Genomic DNA, 19,225 nt, shown 5'->3' with positions numbered 1-19,225 from the left:
AACAGCAAAATGAGCGTAATAAAAAATATCCAAAATAGAGCTGAACTGACTTAATAAAGGTAGAAGAAATTTTTAAAAATCTGATCTACTGTAAATCTGCCAATTTGGGATTAATTATCTACAGTATATAAATGATATCAGGAAACAAAGAGTGATATCCAACCTTTACATCCTAACCAGAACCTACAAGCTCTTTGCAAAATCTCACTTTAGTTACAGAAAAAAATGCTTTTAGTACCAGTTAGGGCTTTTTTTAATCTCCATTTGGGTATTGTTGCCAACTTTTCTTAATTTCTTCTAGCTCAAACCTTAGCTTTGCCCCCTAATAATTATTTGTTTGCTCTTTTAAGGTTATTTAATCTCGCAGTCTTTATTCTGTTCCTTTAGACAAACCAGTTTCCACCTTAGATATAACATCATGACAGCTGAGGATGACTCGTGTCAAAGTCTGAGACCACGCACCACCAGATGGTACTTTGTATTACTATTTATTTATGTGTTTAATTGATGTTTATTATTATTATTTTTCATATTTTTATGTATTTTCCGTGATGTTTGTAATTATGTACTGTTCATTTAAATGTCCTGAAATTCCTTGTGTTTTGTGGGTGGAGCCCCAGGAGGCAGGGTCACGCTGACATCACCACTCCTGAGGCCTCCATCTGACTAATTAACCAGGGCAGAAATGGCTCAGCAGCAGGAAGACACTACCTGTGAAGGAGTTGTGAGCATTGCTGTTTTTTTCTTGCCTCTAGTTTTCTCTCCTGGATTATGGAGGTGAACTTGTTTTGGTGTTTTTCCTTCTGTTTCTCTATTTTTTGTTAATTAATCCTTTATTAATAAAGATTCTTTGTTTTACTTTTTGTACACAAGCCAAGGGTTTATGGTCACCCATCCTCTTGTGTGCCTTTGTCATATTTTTGGAACATTTCATTTTGCCAGCTCACCTTGTTTGGGTTCTGCTAGGTTGGAAGCCTGCAGTTATCAGTTTAAAGGCGAGCCAGATTTGGGGTGAGTGTACTTGGGTGGTCTGAGTTAGGGTATGGCCCTGCGTGTATTGTCCTTTTAGAAGGCCTCACACCCATTTTGCTATGTTTGGGACTCCAAATCACAACACTTGAGTCACATTTTACAATATTGAACATCACTTATGGTTTTTATGCTCATGCTAAATGTGAGCTGGATAACATTTGATAAATATGACTCGGTACAATTAAGAACTGATCTGAATGCACCTAAAGAGGTTGAAGTAATGCTTCACTACACTTGATCCTAATATAACATTGGAGGTGAACTTGTTTATTTTCTGCTGCTTATCTGTACATTTTAGTGTTCTTTTAAGGTAAAAAGTGATAAATGTGATAAACATGTGGAATTGTGAGGATTCCCCTTAGCTTTCTTGCATATTTATATTGGTAGTGTGATCTATAGTGGAACAATGAAGTGACAATTCATTACTTTTTATCTGAAACCTCCTTTTTTGCTCCAATATGGCTTATTAATGCTGAAATCAGAGACTCTCAGAAGGTTGAACAAACAACATTCCATCATTAAATAGAGGAATATCTAGAAAGTTAAAAATTCTTACACATTGCATTTAGATTATGGTATGTGGAAATAAAAGGCATAACAGAACAGCTTTACCTCAAAAATATTGAAGGTTTTACTCCCTCTGTCCAAAGAAATCTCACTACGGCATGTTGTTCAAAAATGGTGCAATTCTGCAGTGGAGCCTCCATGTTTATTTGACCTTGGCTTCAACTACACTAATGGCAGAACGCCAGTCGGGTTGTATTGCATCAGCTTTTATCCATTGCAGTTACCATGTAATTTTCAAATCATCTTTACTTTTTGATTTACCCTTGTATATATAAATATATAATATGGCATTACATAACATTCTTAAACCTGCTTCATTCAGGATTATTCAGAAGCAAAGGGTGAAATGCAGGAAACAGCCCTGAACACAGTGCCAGTTCATTGCAAGTCAAGTACTTCAGCAATGCACTCCGGAGCCAATTTGGAATCATCTGTACACATTACCTGCACATCTTTAGGGATGTGGGAAGAGAACAGGAGTACTTGGAATAAGGTATTTTTACATGTGAAGAACAAGCAAACTCCGCATAGGCAACATCCATATGTATATAATGAAGTTAATTCAGACCTGCATCAGTGTGCTTCTGCAATAATAAAACAGGTTAAAGGTTATTGCAATGAAGAAAAGGAAAATGGTTAAAGACACATCATTTTGGCTGTGTTCCCTCAACAGATGTGCCTGAATTATATATAGAGTAGCTGACTATAGTAAGGAGTTATTCTCCATTATATCCCAGGGTAAGTTGACAAAGAAAGCACATGCAGAGCTGAATAGTTCATAGTAATACCTCTGATGTTGCTTGAGTACGGGGGTCTCCAACTCTGGTCCTGGAATGCTACTGTGGCAGCAGGTTTTCAATCTGACCCTTTTCTTACTTATTGATCTGTTTTTGTTGCTGATTTAATTTCCCTTCATGCTTGTTGACTACTTTTTAAGATTCAGTCCTCCAAATGGCTTCATTTTTTCCTTAAACAGGACCCAAACAAAAACGAATATGTGAAGTGAGCCAATAGATGACCAGCCAAATCAGAGCCTCAATCTCCAACTAATTTCACTCCAACCAGTTTCTTAATTGGTAGCTGAATCTTGTTATTAATGAAACCCGTTATTTAATTCCATGGCTTGTTGGTGCTCTCATTCCACTACAGCAGATATTTCCAAAACTGTTGATTTTCTTTTTTCTAAATGGTTTGTGGACCTGAGCTGATTAACATTACTGAGACCTTCACATTCCTTTATATTTCATATTTTGTATAATGGATACAAGTTTGCTGGTCATGTATTGGCTTGTTTTGTATTTTTTTATTGTTTGGCTGCTAATTAAGGAAAATAGAAATAATTAAGGGGTCTGAGTCTTAAACAGCAAGTCAATTAAAATGGAGACCCCTGGTATAAAATTAAAGATCAGGCCTCTGGAATGAGTTGTATTGGCCTGCTGATATTCTCCCTCAAGACCAACATCATCCTGTGTCAAGATGCACCCATCTTACAGCATTATTCTGTCAACATTGCATTTCAAATAGTTGTGTCTTTAATGATAAATACTGATGTAAACCAATTTTAAATATTCAGATCTCATCTTTAGGGCAGGCTGACAGTGTCTTACTTTGAGTCACAATGAACTGGAGTTGCAGTTTGAAGCTCTATGTCTCCCTTATGATCTCTAAACAGCATACAGCATGTGCTTACTGTCATGCTGTTCATTACCAACGTTTCCTTCGGGAAATACCATCTCAGATTTCAATGTCATTTTAATGCTCTTAAACTGTCAGAATTATTCATATGTCTTTTATTGAAACTGTACAGAAAAAAAAACAGGCAGGTTCAATTTGAAAAAAGACATGTTGCATCCATTAGTACTTTGTATCATTCTTTTAATATGTTTAATTGAAAGAAACCATTTGATTTATGTTTGTGTGATAACATTGCACTTCAAATGTACACATTCTGAGTAAATTACATTTTGTAAGTTTGAATATACATGGAAATAGACAGACAGAAAATAATAAGAAAGAGACCATTAAAATAGACAGACACACACTTTATTACCGTACTAAATTAAAACAAAATAAAGTATGAAGGGCTTCTAAAATTGTCAGAAGTTCCCATTTGGTTCATAACTTGAAATTTTAACACTTAATTTTTTAAACAAGATTTTACAGGCAATAATAGAGTCTTGATGCTTTAAAGACACTTTATAATATAAAGTCCTAGTGTAGCCATTTTATGTAATTAATATTCACAATCCACATCTTTATAATGAAGACTGCTGAGAATTATGTAGAAAACAGAATATGTTTCCAGGCCAGCAACCAGTTACTTTAGTGACTTTAGATATTATAACCAGCATTTCTGATATTCCATAATGAGACAATACTTTTTACTGTAAACCTGGAAAAATGAGTTGAACTCTAAATCCAGCCTAAGTAAACTGCTGAATCAGCATATTTTATTCCAAATTAAAGAATAAGTTTAGTATTTTTCAAGTCAAAGCTATTTTTTCACAAACATGTATATATGCATATGTATATATATTCCCACACAAAACTGTGTTCTAAAGTTAATTGTTTTCCAAACATTTAAAAAAAAATCTTGTCTACTCTGGTGCTTTACAATGGAGGCTATGGGGAACATGTGAAAAGCTTATAAACTTACCAAATATGTCAATTTTTGAAGCCAAGACAGTTATTGAATATTGAACCGCACCTTACAGTTACACAAAAATTGTAAAATAGTTTATACATGTCATTTTTGAACAAAAAAACACCAAAATTATGAGATTTAGCCATTTTAAAAGACCACTCATGCACAATAGCTAAGCACTTAGTCTTCCTGCACAACAACCTTTCACTCCCAAGAGGTTGGTTTCTTCTTGAAAGACTAAATCACAGTAAACTTTTTGTTATTGTTTTTTTTTTTAAAAAAACAACAGCATTTATATCCATTTATATCATTATCCAACCCGCTGAATCCGAACACAGGGTCACGGGGGTCTGCTGGAGCCAATCCCAGCCAACACAGGGTACAAGGCAGGAACCAATCCTGGGCAGGGTGCCAACCCACCGCAGACAGCATTTATATTTTAATTTTATTTTCTATGGCACATTTTCATACAAAGCATGCAGCTCAAAATATTTTATAAGATTTCAAAGAAGTAGTTACATGCAAAGAAAAACAAATGAAATTAATAATAATAATGAATAAATAGTATACAAAAGATCATGAACACTTACATAAAAAAGATACAGTATATAATGATGAGAAATAGAGGCCTTAAAATATAGAATTGTTTTTTATTAAGTTTCTATATGGCAGTCTGATGATTACGTCAGATGGCCTGAGTAGACTGAAGAAATAAAAAAAAAGAAAATCTGCAGGGATTCCAAGGCCGAAAGACCGCTCAGACCCCACTGGACATTCTGCCTAACATAAATGTTCTTAAGTAGTTTTTTAATTTTTTTTAGACTTCATCTTAGAGAATTCAATGCAGAGGGTCTTGGGACAAGTTGGAGTATCTGCTTTCAGTCAGACATCGCAGGCAGCTGCACAGAACTTTAATCAGGTGGTGCTGGTGTCAAACTGGAAAAGAAAACGAGATAAGTAAAGATTAATAATGATGGCAGATTCACTGAAGAGAATGATCATTCTATGCATATCTAGGGTATTAGGAGAAGAAGTAAACTGAAGCTACAAAAAAGCAAAATGAAAAAGGTGGACTTTTAGGAGTTTCTTAAAATGTCCCACAGTATTAGCCTGGTGTACCTCTATTGGCAAAGTATTCCAGATTTTTGAAGTGTAATAGCAAAATGCCACCTCATTATTCCCTTGAAGCTTGGCTCTTGGAATTAAAAACAGACCATCAGTAGGAGATCTAAAGGTTACCACTTGGAGAGTAGGGGGACAGGCCTTCCAAAATATAGAGAGAAGGAAAATTATATAAGGCTTTATACGGCATCAGTAGTATTTTAATGTCAGTTCTAAAGGACGCAGGTAACCAATGTTAAAATGCTAAAACGTGTAAGATGTTCTCAGATATTCTTTTTGTGGTTAAGATTCATATTGCTGTATTTTGAACTAACTACAACCTATTGATGTGTATAGACCAGTTAGGACTGCATTACCTTTTGTTTTGACTTACTTCTGTACTTATGTGAGAACTCACACAAGCGAATAAAAATCATATCCCTACCATTAGAAAAACAGTACCAGGAATATGCAATAAAATGATTATTTCCAGATTCCTTTAGTTGATACAAACATGTGTCAGAAACACAGAAGGCATGTATTCGTATATTGAAACTTTTACCACTTCACTTGTAAGTTTTCAAGCTTTTGTTTTTTGGTTGTGTTCCACGGCCCTTACCCTCCATTGTGAAATGCCAGTGTGGGCAAGAAATCTTTTTAAATTTATAGAAAATGCTTAACTTTAGAATACAATTTTGTGTGACAAATGCATTTATAACATATTTTTGAAGAAATAACTTCAACTTGAAAAATGTTGAGCTACTTCTTAGGAGCAGTCTTTTTCCCATCTCCAAGTGTAAAGTTAGGCAAGGTCAAACTGGCTTACGGCCATAATTTAGTAAATTTGTATGTGTTTACTATATAACCTCTCTTACAGGGTAGTAATAGAGAAGAAAAAAAGCAGAAATCAGAGCATCCACAGCTAAAAAAATAAAAGTAACATTAGCAATGCAAAACAACTTTAAACTTGCACAATAAAACATTTAAAACAGGGTTAAGTTAAATGACATCCTCAGGGTGAGTGTTTTCTGTCACAGTATAAAAGATATCATGCCATAATGGCTTTTTATTTTAAAATAGCAGCAGAAAATGAAGGTCTTTCAAGGCAGAATCAAAAACAGTTGTCTAAAGTCAGGCTCAGGTCATAATGACATAATTTGTTGTGGTTTTGACAACTACGTGTATCTCATCCAATGTCGTTAATTACATTATGGCCAAGTTCAGGTTGGGGAGCATGTACTGGGGCTGTGTGTTGCCGCACCTATCACACGATAAAACAGCTCAGGGTCTTGGTTCACAATCCCATCTATCTGCTACAATCAGGTGTTATGTGGGCATTCCCTTGGCCTGGTCTAGCCGCCTGGGTCCTTAACAGTGAGCATTCCGCAAGCCGGATCATCCTCAAGGAATCACAGCACATGGCTGTAGTGCCGTAACTGATGCTCCCTCACAATGCAGGTAATGTGCCTCATTCGGGACTCCATGAGTAACCGCTCATTCGACACAAAGCCAAACCAGTGGTACCCAAGGATTCTCCAAAGAGACACAGTACCGAAGGAGTCCAGTCTTTGTCTCAGGTCACTGGATAGTGTCCATGTCTCGCAACTATATAGCAAAGTGGGAAGCACCAACACTCTATAGACTTGGACCTTCATCCTTTTACAGAAATATCAGAAGCGCCACACACCCCTTTCCAGTGACCTCATGACCCCCCCCCCCCACGCTCTTGAGTTTGTCTGCTGACTTTATAGGAAGAGTCACCAGAGACATGACTGTCGCTACTGAGGAAAGTAAACCTCTCAGTATGAAGTCGACATTCTCTTGGGCATAGCCATTAGCATTGTGTCTGTCTGCAGAGAGAACACTAAAGGCCTGGATCTTGGTTTTTATCCAGGACACTCACAAGCCCTGACACTCAGACTTCACGTTCTGTCTCTGGAGAGCCTTGATCAGAGTGTCCATTGACAGTATCTTCAGTCAAGATCAGTGAATCTTTCTTTACCAACAGATGCCGCACAGCCATTGAACCCCATGGGCTTGCCCAACACCCAGTCCATGCAAGCATTGAACAGAGTAAGAGGAAGAACACACCCCTGATGAGCCCCAGAATCAACTGGGAAAAATGCAGAAAGTCTGCCTCCACTCAGCACAGCACTCATAGTACCAGTGTACAGGCAGGCCATGAAATTCAACAACTTCTGGGGCATCCTGCGAAGTCACAGGATAACCCACAGGGCAGCTCAATCAATTGAGTCAAACACTTTAGGAAAATCATCAAATGCTGCAAAGAAACTCTGACAATATTTGTATTTGCACTCAATGAGAACCCTCAATGCCAGGATGCAGTTGATGGTAGAACTCCTAGGTGAAAACCAGACTGCTCTGGTCGCTGATAGTTGGAATGGAAGCCATGAATACTGAGTTTCAAGACAAGTGAGTAATCTGAAGTGTGGATATCTGTGCTCAAAGTCACATAAGCACAATGAAGGTTGTCACCAGCAAAGATCTTTATTAAATAACATGTTCATGACCCTCGGAACCGAGTAAATAAGAGGATTTAGGAATTACATATGATTAAAGCCAATCATTTGCTACATAAATTTATTTCCTTTGAGGAAGATAAAAAAACCATATGGGTGTTTTGAGTTAATACTGAGTCTAATTAAACTTGATTATTTTTTTCAAAATAGAGACATATCCAAAGATTTTTTTCACAGCCTCTTTGAGCTTTAACAAGTGTTTCTAATTTGTCCTGGAAAACTATCCCATGTGTTATAGGCTTTTGTGAGAAATAAATGTCTTAATTTGCATTTTCAAAGCTTCTAACCGTGACCCTTTACCCTTGCAAAAAATGGCACTATCCCTTTAGATCAGCTTTACAGAGACGTTTTAACTGTCTGGCATCTCCCTTAAAAGCTGCCTTCATGCCAAGCTCATCTGCATGGGAATCTTGTAGTAATCTTGAAATAGTCACATACCATTTGCTCTGAAACCATCAAAAACACAACAGTGCCAGGAAACTAAGTGAGGTTGTGATGTGCACTGAGAACAAAGGAAGCACTTCTTTACACAGAGGTTTGGAACTAACAGATTACACACCAAGTCACATTACTGATACTGAGATCCTGCGTCTGTTTTGGCCTGGCAACTTGGGCATATTTTTTTTTAGTCTTCCAGGCCATCTGACCTTATCCTTGTACTCATCTGTAGAGTCTTAAACATACAGTGGTGTGAAAAACTATTTGCCCCCTTCCTGATTTCTTATTCTTTTGCATGTTTGTCACACAAAATGTTTCTGATCATCAAACACATTTAACCATTAGTCAAATATAACACAAGTAAACACAAAATGCAGTTTTTAAATGATGGTGTTTATTATTTAGGGAGAAAAAAAATCCAAACCTACATGGCCCTGTGTGAAAAAGTAATTGCCCCCTTGTTAAAAAATAACCTAACTGTGGTGTATCACACCTGAGTTCAATTTCCGTAGCCACCCCCAGGCCTGATTACTGCCACACCTGTTTCAATCAAGAAATCACTTAAATAGGAGCTGCCTGACACAGAGAAGTAGACCAAAAGCACCTCAAAAGCTAGACATCATGCCAAGATCCAAAGAAATTCAGGAACAAATGAGAACAGAAGTAATTGAGATCTATCAGTCTGGTAAAGGTTATAAAGCCATTTCTAAAGCTTTGGGACTCCAGCGAACCACAGTGAGAGCCATTATCCACAAATGGCAAAAACATGGAACAGTGGTGAACCTTCCCAGGAGTGGCCGGCCAACCAAAATTACCCCAAGAGCGCAGAGACGACTCATCCGAGAGGTCACAAAAGACCCCAGGACAACGTCTAAAAAACTGCAGGCCTCACTTGCCTCAATTAAGGTCAGTGTTCACGACTCCACCATAAGAAAGAGACTGGGCAAAAACGGCCTGCATGGCAGATTTCCAAGACGCAAACCACTGTTAAGCAAAAAGAACATTAGGGCTCGTCTCAATTTTGCTAAGAAACATCTCAATGATTGCCAAGACTTTTGGGAAAATACCTTGTGGACTGATGAGTAAAAAGTTGAACTTTTTGGAAGGCAAATGTCCCGTTACATCTGGCGTAAAAGGAACACAGCATTTCAGAAAAAGAACATCATACCAACAGTAAAATATGGTGGTGGTAGTGTGATGGTCTGGGGTTGTTTTGCTGCTTCAGGACCTGGAAGGCTTGCTGTGATAGATGGAACCATGAATTCTACTGTCTCCCAAAAAATCCTGAAGGAGAATTTCCGGCCATCTGTTCGTCAACTCAAGCTGAAGCGATCTTGGGTGCTGCAACAGGACAATGACCCAAAACACAACAGCAAATCCACCTCTGAATGGCTGAAGAAAAACAAAATGAAGACTTTGGAGTGGCCTAGTCAAAGTCCTGACCTGAATCCAATTGAGATGCTATGGCATGACCTTAAAAAGGCGGTTCATGCTAGAAAACCCTCAAATAAAGCTGAATTACAACAATTTTGCAAAGATGACTGGGCCAAAATTCCTCCAGAGCGCTGTAAAAGACTCATTGCAAGTTATCGCAAACGCTTGATTGCAGTTATTGCTGCTAAGGGTGGCCCAACCAGTTATTAGGTTCAGGGGGCAATTACTTTTTCACACAGGGCAATGTAGGTTTGGACTTTTTTTTCTCCCTAAATAATAAAAACCACCATTTACAAACTGCATTTTGTGTTTACTTGTGTTATATTTGACTAATGGTTAAATGTGTTTGATGATCAGAAACATTTTGTGTGACAAACATGCAAAAGAATAAGAAATCAGGAAGGGGGCAAATAGTTTTTCACACCACTGTATATTATATATCAGTCTCTACTTTTGGGTGGCATTGTGGTGCACTACTAGCACTGCTGCCTTGAAGTAAGGAGACCAGAGTTCATGTCCTGGGTCGTCCCAGCATGAGTTTCCTCCGGGTCCTCCCACAGTCCAGTGACATGCAGCTTAGTGGATTGGCGATACTAAATTCACCGTACTGTGTGTGTGTGTGTGTGTGTTTCCCCTGCCAATGGACCGGCACCCTGTCCAGAGTTTGTTCTTGTCTTGTGCCCTGCGCTAGCTGGGGTAGTCTCCAGCACCCCCTTCAAACCTGTTCAGGACTAAACAGGTTAGAAAATGACTGACTGACTGTACTATTCATGTGTCTATATTATGTAAGCACATGCCGATTTATTTTCAATAATTATTCTTTATTTTTCTTGCCCCATTTAAACTGTTTTTCTTTTCCTATAACTACAGTGGGGCAAAAAAGTATTTAGTCAGCCACCAATTGTGCAAGTTCTCCCACTTAAAAAGATGAGAGAGGCCTGTAATTTTCATCATAGGTATACCTCAACTATGAGAGAGAAAATGAGAAAAAAAAATCCAGAAAATCATATTGTCTGATTTTTGAAGAATTTATTTGCAAATTATGGTGGAAAATAAGTATTTGGTCAATAACAAAAGTTCATCTCAATACTTTGTTATATACCCTTTGTTGGCAATGACAGAGGTCAAACGTTTTCTGTAAGTCTTCACAAGGTTTTCACACACTGTTGCTGGTATTTTGGCCCATTCCTCCATGCAGATCTCCTCTAGAGCAGTGATGTTTTGGGGCTGTCGCTGGGCAACACGGACTTTCAACTCCCTCCAAAGATTTTCTATGGGGTTGAGATCTGGAGACTGGCTAGGCCACTCCAGGACCTTGAAATGCTTCTTACGAAGCCACTCCTTCGTTACCCGGGTGGTGTGTTTGGGATCATTGTCATGCTGAAAGACCCAGCCACGTTTCATCTTCAATGCCCTTGCTGATGGAAGGAGGTTTTCACTCAAAATCTGACGATACATTGCCCCATTCATTCTTTCCTTTACACGGATCAGTCGTCCTGGTCCCTTTGCAGAAAAACATCCCCAAAGCATGATGTTTCCACCCCCATGCTTTACAGTAGTTATGGTGTTCTTTGAATGCAACTCAGCATTCTTTCTCCTCCAAACACGACGAGTAGAGTTTCTTTCATCTGACCATATGACATTCTCCCAATCCTCTTCTGGATCATCCAAATGCTCTCTAGCAAACTTCAGACGGGCCTGCACATATACTGGCTTAAGCAGGGGGACACATCTGGCACTGCAGGATTTGAGTCCCTGGTGGCGTAGTGTGTTACTGATGGTAGCCTTTGTTACTTTGGTCCTAGCTCTCTGCAGTTCATTCACTAGGTCCCCCCATGTGGTTCTGGGATTTTTGCTCACCGTTCTTGTGATCTTTTTGACCCCACGGGGTGAGATCTTGCGTGGAGCCCCAGATCGAGGGAGATTATCAGTGGTCTTGTATGTCTTCCATTTTCTAATAATTGCTCCCACAGTTGATTTCTTCACACTAAGCTGCTTACCTGTTGCAGATTCAGTCTTCCCAGCCTGGTGCAGGTCTACAATTTTGTTTCTGGTGTCCTTTGACAGCTCTTTGGTCTTGGCCATAGTGGAGTTTGGAGTGTGACTGTTTGAGGTTGTGGACAGGTGTCTTTTATACTGATAACGAGTTCAAACAGGTGCCATTAATACAGGTAACGAGTGGAGGACAGAGGAGCCTCTTACAGAAGAAGTTACAGGTCTGTGAGAGCCAGAAATCTTGCTTGTTTGTAGGTGACCAAATACTTATTTTCCACCATAATTTGCAAATAAATTCTTTAAAAATCAGACAATGTGATTTTCTGGATTTTTTTTCTCATTTTGTCTCTCATAGTTGAGGTATACCTATCATGAAAAGTACAGGCGTCTCATCTTTTTAAGTTGGAGAACTTGCACAATTGGTGGCTGACTAAATACTTTTTTTGCCCCACTGTACTTCTTTGACATCTTGTAAAGCACTTTGAGCTAGAAAATTGTTTAAAAGGAAATCAGAACAGCACAACTATAATCTAAACAGTAAATAATCAGTAAATCTAGATTTACCGCTAATGTAAAGTGCCCCTATAAATAAAAATAAATAAACACTTTATTTTTCAAAAACCCTCAAAATGCTGCAAGGAGAGCTATTGAAAAGATAGATGGATGGATAATTTTAAATGTCTAAGATCAGTGCTAGCACATGATGTAAGATTATATGCAGAGGATCACCATAGAGTGCACTGTGGATGGAAGAACTGTGTGATCAAAGAATTAAGGTGAAGGTTAAAGGTAACTACCAGCAGTGATGTATGGAGCTGAGACATATGCAGTAAAGGGAGCACAGGGGGATAAACCTAGAAGTGGTAGAAATGAGTATGTTGAGGTAGATATGTGGAGTTACAAAAAAAGAACAGAATAAGAAATGAGATAATCAGAGGTACAACAAAAGCAGGAAAGATATCTAAGAAAATACAGGAAAGTAGGCTGAAGTGGTATGGACATGTGATGAGGAGAGATAATGAATATGTGGACAAAAGAGTGATGGGAATGGAAGTACAGGGGAAGAGAAAGAGAGGGAGGACAAAGCAGAGGTGGATGGCTAAAATAAAAGATCTGAAGGAAAAGGGTTTGGCCAGTGAATAGGTGGAGGACTTGGAGAAGATTGATCAAACACATCGACCCCACACAGAAGAGGAAAAAGATGAAGAGGACTAAGGACAGAAGAGGACAGAAGGTGCTGCATAATTCATTCATTCATTTCTTGAATCTGCTTATTTCAGTCCAGGGCCATTATGTATCAGGTCCTAAGGCAGCAAAGTAGACCCTTTGCAACAGGCTTCCTCCTTAAATAGGACACCGGTTTTTAACATCTACTATGTCCTCTGCAATAGTCAAAATTTTACTTTCTTTACTGAGTGGAAGCTATGAATACTGAATTTCAAGACAAGTGAAAGATCTAAAGCTTGGATATATGTGCTAAAGGAAACAGGGCAACTGCACCATCCCACTCAGAATGACATGATGTCCAGTGTTAACTGGCCAACAAGACCTGCTAGTGTGTAGGACATGGGAGAAAGTTATAATTCCTGGAGCAATATACAATGTTGGCACAGAAAGAATATGCAAACTTCACCCAGTTGGAGACTGAGCCAGAGTCCAAGCCCATTACTCTGAAGCTTTGAGTTAGCAATTCTAGTCTTTATGCACTAAAGTAATGTAAAACACATAGAGAATTTTGGAAGTACCATAAAAGAGTTAGTAATTGGATAACAGAGACTAAGCAAGCAAAAAATGTATGTGGATATCAGACATACTCAGGGTCTTATCACAGGCTGCTACATGAAAATCAGTTCTTTTAATAAATGATATAGTGTATGTATAAGTATTGATATTAATTTGGGTGGAATTACACTATATGACTTTGAATCAGAGAACAGTTCACACTTAACAACTGCAGGTGCTGGATCTTGAGGATGTCAAATTATATGACTGTGATTGATGAATCACATATCTACCTCATGATCTTTCTGTACAGTTTCAAATTTCTTATTGTAAAGAAAAAGCATTGCAAGGCCAACACATTTCAGCAGCCAATCAATGAGAGGCTTCTTGTCTCTTTCTACACTCTGTCAGAGAACGACAAAGACAAGATGTTAAACAGACGGTTGTGCTGGCTCCGAAGTTCTACAGGCCTGTATAGTGTTTACACAGTTTAGCTGATTGAAGCTGCCATGGATCAATCATTGGTTGTCAGCTCTCACACAGACAGGAGTCTGCCCCTACAACTTGTAACAAAAATGTTGTTGTAGGTAGTCACAGATTGCTATGACCGATGTAATGGTCCACGACACGCTACGTTTATGTAATTGTAGTCTACAAATGACACACAGGAAATGTCATTAATTTGGCTTCTACTGTGCACACAAAGTTGCTACAATTGGATCTGGTGCTCTATGATTGTGTAATATTTGTGGTATCTTTCAGTAATATGGTGGGTGTGTTCCATTATATTAAAAGATATCCTAATAAAGGACAGAAGGTGGTCTAAAACATCAAAATGCTCAAGTGTAGCTCTTTCCTACTGTCTGCCTAAACAGCAGTTGTGTTTCTGGTGATAAGCCAAAATCATCACCTCTCCCTCTAAAGCCTTATTTCCCTTCTGTTTACATTCTCAAATTGCAATGAACCAGCTGTCCACCTGAGCCAGCCCAAAACCAGAAATGCAGGTCTAAACTGATGGAAACCCGAGGCTATCTTAAGACGTGTGAACAGGATCTTACAACAGAGTAAAGAGGAGGACCTGCAGCGAGTACAGGAGGACAAGAGAGCACAAGAACAGAGGGAACTGCAGGGGGTTTGAGGTGGTAAGTGTCTTGTCAGACATGACACACAACCCTTCTGGTATGGTAGGGCTGTGTTTTTGTGCCTCCATGGACTTTGTGTGAGTAAAGATCTACGGACTTACCTGCTTTCTGATCTTAGTTAGAAAAGGACTCAATAGGGTATAGATGTCAGTGTATTCTGTAGGTGTTTTATAGGGGTTGCATTATTTGTATATATGTCACAGGTAGAGCATACAAAAAGCACTGAGTACAATTATCTGATGTGAATTGCATTCTACTGTAGTGGCCAATGCACAAGACTAGAGAGCTTTTCAATTCTTGACTTTTTTTTAGCTTTGCTGAACAATTACTGTTTTAAGGAAGTCTCATTTAAAGTATGTCAGGACCAAGCTAGTGGATGGCTGACTTTCTGTTTACATCATTTGAAGCAACCTTGTGTGGTAGTCAGAAAAGAATTTGCTTAAAGGAGGGGATGTCAAATGCTTTGATCTCTAAGAGCTTTATACAAATGATGACATCAGAAAAGAAACTTTCATCTTGGTGTCCAGAGAGGCTGTGGATAGATCCCTCTGAGAAATGTCCCATCACTTCCTCTGCACCGCAAATACCAGACATACTGTTGGAGGTCATTTGCTTCTTTTTTAAGAGATGAAGGAGTATAAAGAATGGCATTTTTTTCCTGAGAAGTTCCAGTACTTCTCTTTTAAACAGAGCGTGTTGGATTCTAGAAGCTAAATAGGCATATGAATCATCTACAAAGTAAAAGTCTGATCAGATTTCTGTGGTAGTTTTTTTTTTCAGTGGGAAACAAAAACTCAGGAGGACTTTATCTTTTATAGTACTTGCCTACACATTTGCATGGTGGTTAAGTGTTGCTGGATCACCATCTGGTTAGAATTTGCTAATGCTTCGTGTGTTTTTTTAATTTTTTTATTTTGGTACACTGTATGAATCCCGATGGAAAATGTTCTTTTTGCATGACCTTTTGGGGAAAGAGCGAAATTGCATGGCAACCCTGGAGAAATTTTCAGGTTAAGGGCTTTGCTCAATGGCCCAACGGAGTAGTATCCCTTGGGCAGTAATATGACTTGATTCAGCAACCTTCTAGATAACGGCGCAGATACTTAGCCTCAGAGCCGCCACTCCGCCCTGGTTATAGAGCCTTCCTTCACTATTTTAAAGACATGCATGTTAGGTTAAATGGTGTAAGCTGGCCTGGATCATGTTCATTTATCTGGATCATTCCAACCTTACACTGAAATCTGCTTCTATACTGTAAATGTATGTCATCTACTATTGCATTCTGACTTGAATCAAACACCATATGTCCATTATGTGTCATATTCACACACACACTTAAACTCACTCAAAAGGAATCAATTTAAAGTCACCAACCAACCAAGTATGTGATGTGTGTGATGAGACCCCATGGGCACTGTCATTGAGCACACTCCATACAACAACAACAGCATTTATTTCTTTAGCACCTCATAGTGATAGACCTGTGAACTGATCCCAGAATTGGGGTGCAGCAGCACTAACTACTCTATCAATACAGTAATGATTTAAAACAATAAATAATTCAAGATGGTCTTACTTTGTGATTAAGTTAAATGATGGTGTTGAAAGAAAAACATTAATTGCAGTGAACGTTTTAAGTTTACAGTTTAAACTTAGATGGGCACAAAAGAAAAAGAAGCAATAGCCAGAAAGAAGCAGTTTAAAATATAGACAACAGAATTCAGCCACTGAGATATGATTAGCCAGAACTTGCACTTAAAAAAAGAAACTGGAAAGAGAAATGAACCACAAAATTTGCTCCGAGGCCTTACTAGGAAAATTAATTTATAAGATGACGATGCCAGGAATTGGAAAGGACTTTTTGGGTCAAATGTCACATCTTGCAACTAAGCAATTAAGCTGGAACTCATTAAACCATGATTGATTGTGCTGGTGAATTCTGAAAGGAACAAAGCCTATGACTGTATTTAGTAGCATTTTTAAGTTTTTAGTAATTGCTAGGTTTCTTTTTGGTTTTGGGTGCTGCCTGTATACTTTTGCCCACAGCTGTGTATTTCCATTATATCGTGACTTTTTGATCTGAACCGAAGGAGCAACATCCTGAGTGCAGGGAATTCTCTCCAGTCGAGTCAGAGGGTTGTTCAATATTAAATTAAACCTTTCTGGCAGGTGGAAGGCTGGGTAGACATCATGTGATGATAAGACATTTGCTGACAATACTTGAGATTAAACTTCAAATAATAATAGCCACAGCCAAAACAATACAGAAATGGCATTTGTAGTTTGCAAAGGCTTAGTGGCGCTGCAGGATCTGCTACGGTTACAGTCAGCAGATTACAAATGGAGCACTTGCTAATAACTTGTCAACCATTCCATAAGCCAGATAATTCATTACCTCAGTGTTTTTCAATTCTACCACAACATTTGTTAATTTAGATTTCAACAGATTTCTACACCCTATTTCCCTGAAAAGGATTAGAAAACCTTAAGCTAGTTATGTCACTTATACTACCTTATCTTTGCTGCTGCTTGGGGGGGTGGGGGGCAAGAAAATGAAAGAACAGAGAAATGTGTGTTTTTTTTTGGGAACAATTGCTCTGAGTTTTTGCTTGCCATACTCTTGAGGAATAGAACTCTGGACTACCAGTTTAACCATTTATAAGGATTTGCTTATTTTCACTTATTGGTAATTTCCTGAGTCTAGGACATTCACACATGATAGCTCTGTTTAGGGAGTCAATGATGCTGAAATTTGCCAAAGAAACTTTAGTGCCACCAGTATATTGTTGTTTTGTTTTTTTGTTTGTTTTATTTAACCAAAGGGGCAGGTGTGGAGCAATGGTCAAGTAATGCATTTGTTCTGTTATTGCCTCTATTCCCTTTTCAGAATCAGTGGCATATTTGTGGTGTACAGATTTATCTAACACAAACATGAACTTACCCAATTAATAATATCTGTCCTGCTTTTGTTATTGACTAATGAAACATGCAAGTTCATGCACTTTTCATGACACAATCAATCACACAATGGGATTGCAGGTAGCTGGTCTGGCTTGACTGGCATCCGTTCATTGTGACAGGCTATGCCATCATTGTCATCTGACTATTGTTGATCGTCAAAATTCAACCAAATGTTTTTCACATCAAATATGGTTATTTTGCTGGTGACCATGCTTACCAAATATTATTTCATGAAAATTCACCCCATGATGTTTTGTGAGGCGAGCCTGACATCACAGAGCTGTAGCAAATACATTTAAACATAAAACGCAGAAGGAGACTGGAAGTCAGGGCTGTCTTAACAGCATTATAGGCCCCCTTGGCAAAGCAGTGCACTGGGGCCCCTACATACACAACCACTCAGCAAGTCACAACATACATAGATTAGCGTGGGGCCCCTGGGCAACTGTCCAGTGTACCCATGCGTTAAGACAGACCTGCTGGAAATGTGGCAGTGTACTTGTGTCTTAAAGTTAATGTCTTTTTGTATGGACTTGTATGGAACCTGTGTGTAACATATGAGTCTTCCCCTTCAATAATATTACCCATAGTGCTGTGCAGTTGTTGCAAACAAGGAGTGAAGAGTCCATGTGCTTTAGTGTTGAACTTATTTGGTAGCAGTTTCAGTGAATGAGTAATCACATCAGGGAAAAACAAGCAAATTGTACTTTTCGGTGTGAGAGAGCTGAGTACCTTATATCAAATCTGTAGGGGGAAAGCCTTAGTGAAGTCACGTTTCCTGTCTGTAAGAAATGTTATTGTTCTGATATTTAATTCTATTAATTTTATCTCAGTGTAGCACAGTGGATAACACTGCTGTCTCACAGCTCAGGTAACAATTTAGGCCACAATAATTGGTCAGGCAGAGCTGGCAAACATTTCCTTAGTCATCAGGAACACTTGCATCATTCATATATATATAAATACCACTCAACGCTACTTCAGTTTCTCCTTCACCATTGACGTCAACGCATTTCACAGAGTTTGGTGAAGTTCCCAAACATTTCATCAAACTCATGGCAAAGCAAATTCAGTGGGGTTCTTCATCACAACATGGGACAACAAAAGAAAAACAGTCTTACAGATTTAAACACTAAGGAAAGTAAGAGCTTCATGGCTTTCAGCTGCTCAGAAAAATCTATTGTCAATGAGGTGCCTAAACTTAAACAGAAACACCTCAAGTTTAGAATTGAACAGCTTTAAGGTGAAAAAGGGCAGGCCACAATTACACAAAAAAGAACACACAGACTACACAATTTGCACAAGCAGGCACAGCAACTAACTACCGTGTGGCTAAGTATTGCCAGGTGAAGAGTAATGGAGACAAAATTATAACCTCTCTGGGCCTCCCTAAAACATGTTCCCTGTCCCTAACTATTCAGGGGATGGCCTTTTCACTTTTCCACTTTACCTGTACTGCGTTTACACTCTACAGCACTGCAGCCTCTCCCCTTCCCTTTCTCACTCTCTCTCTCTCTCCAGACCAATGAAATTCCTGCTTTCCACTAGAACTCTACCTAGCAGCATCTTGTTATGTTTCAGCCACGATTCACCTCCTGGCTGGGGTTCATATTTCACATTGTTGTCTATTTTGGTAACTTTTGTATATT

At 38.6% G+C, this 19,225-nt stretch overlaps 1 protein-coding gene across 3 annotated transcripts in view; it reads left to right on the top strand.

Annotated features, from left to right (window-relative positions):
- The window catches only part of palld (palladin, cytoskeletal associated protein), a 481,585-nt gene that overhangs the window by 88,769 nt on the left and 373,591 nt on the right, over positions 1-19,225 (top strand). The window contains exon 1 of one of the 3 annotated variants that reach the window (XM_051927637.1): positions 14,599-14,615. The exons of the other annotated variants lie outside the window; for them this stretch is intronic. The gene's annotated coding sequence lies outside the window, so the exon portion shown is untranslated. Of the gene's footprint in view, positions 1-14,598; positions 14,616-19,225 lie in introns of those variants that run through there. 3 annotated transcript variants of the gene reach the window in all.

This window comes from Erpetoichthys calabaricus, chromosome 5, assembly GCF_900747795.2.
Source record: "Erpetoichthys calabaricus chromosome 5, fErpCal1.3, whole genome shotgun sequence".
NCBI classification, from domain to species: domain Eukaryota; kingdom Metazoa; phylum Chordata; class Cladistia; order Polypteriformes; family Polypteridae; genus Erpetoichthys; species Erpetoichthys calabaricus.
This window is presented reverse-complemented; position numbering and strand designations above follow the sequence as displayed.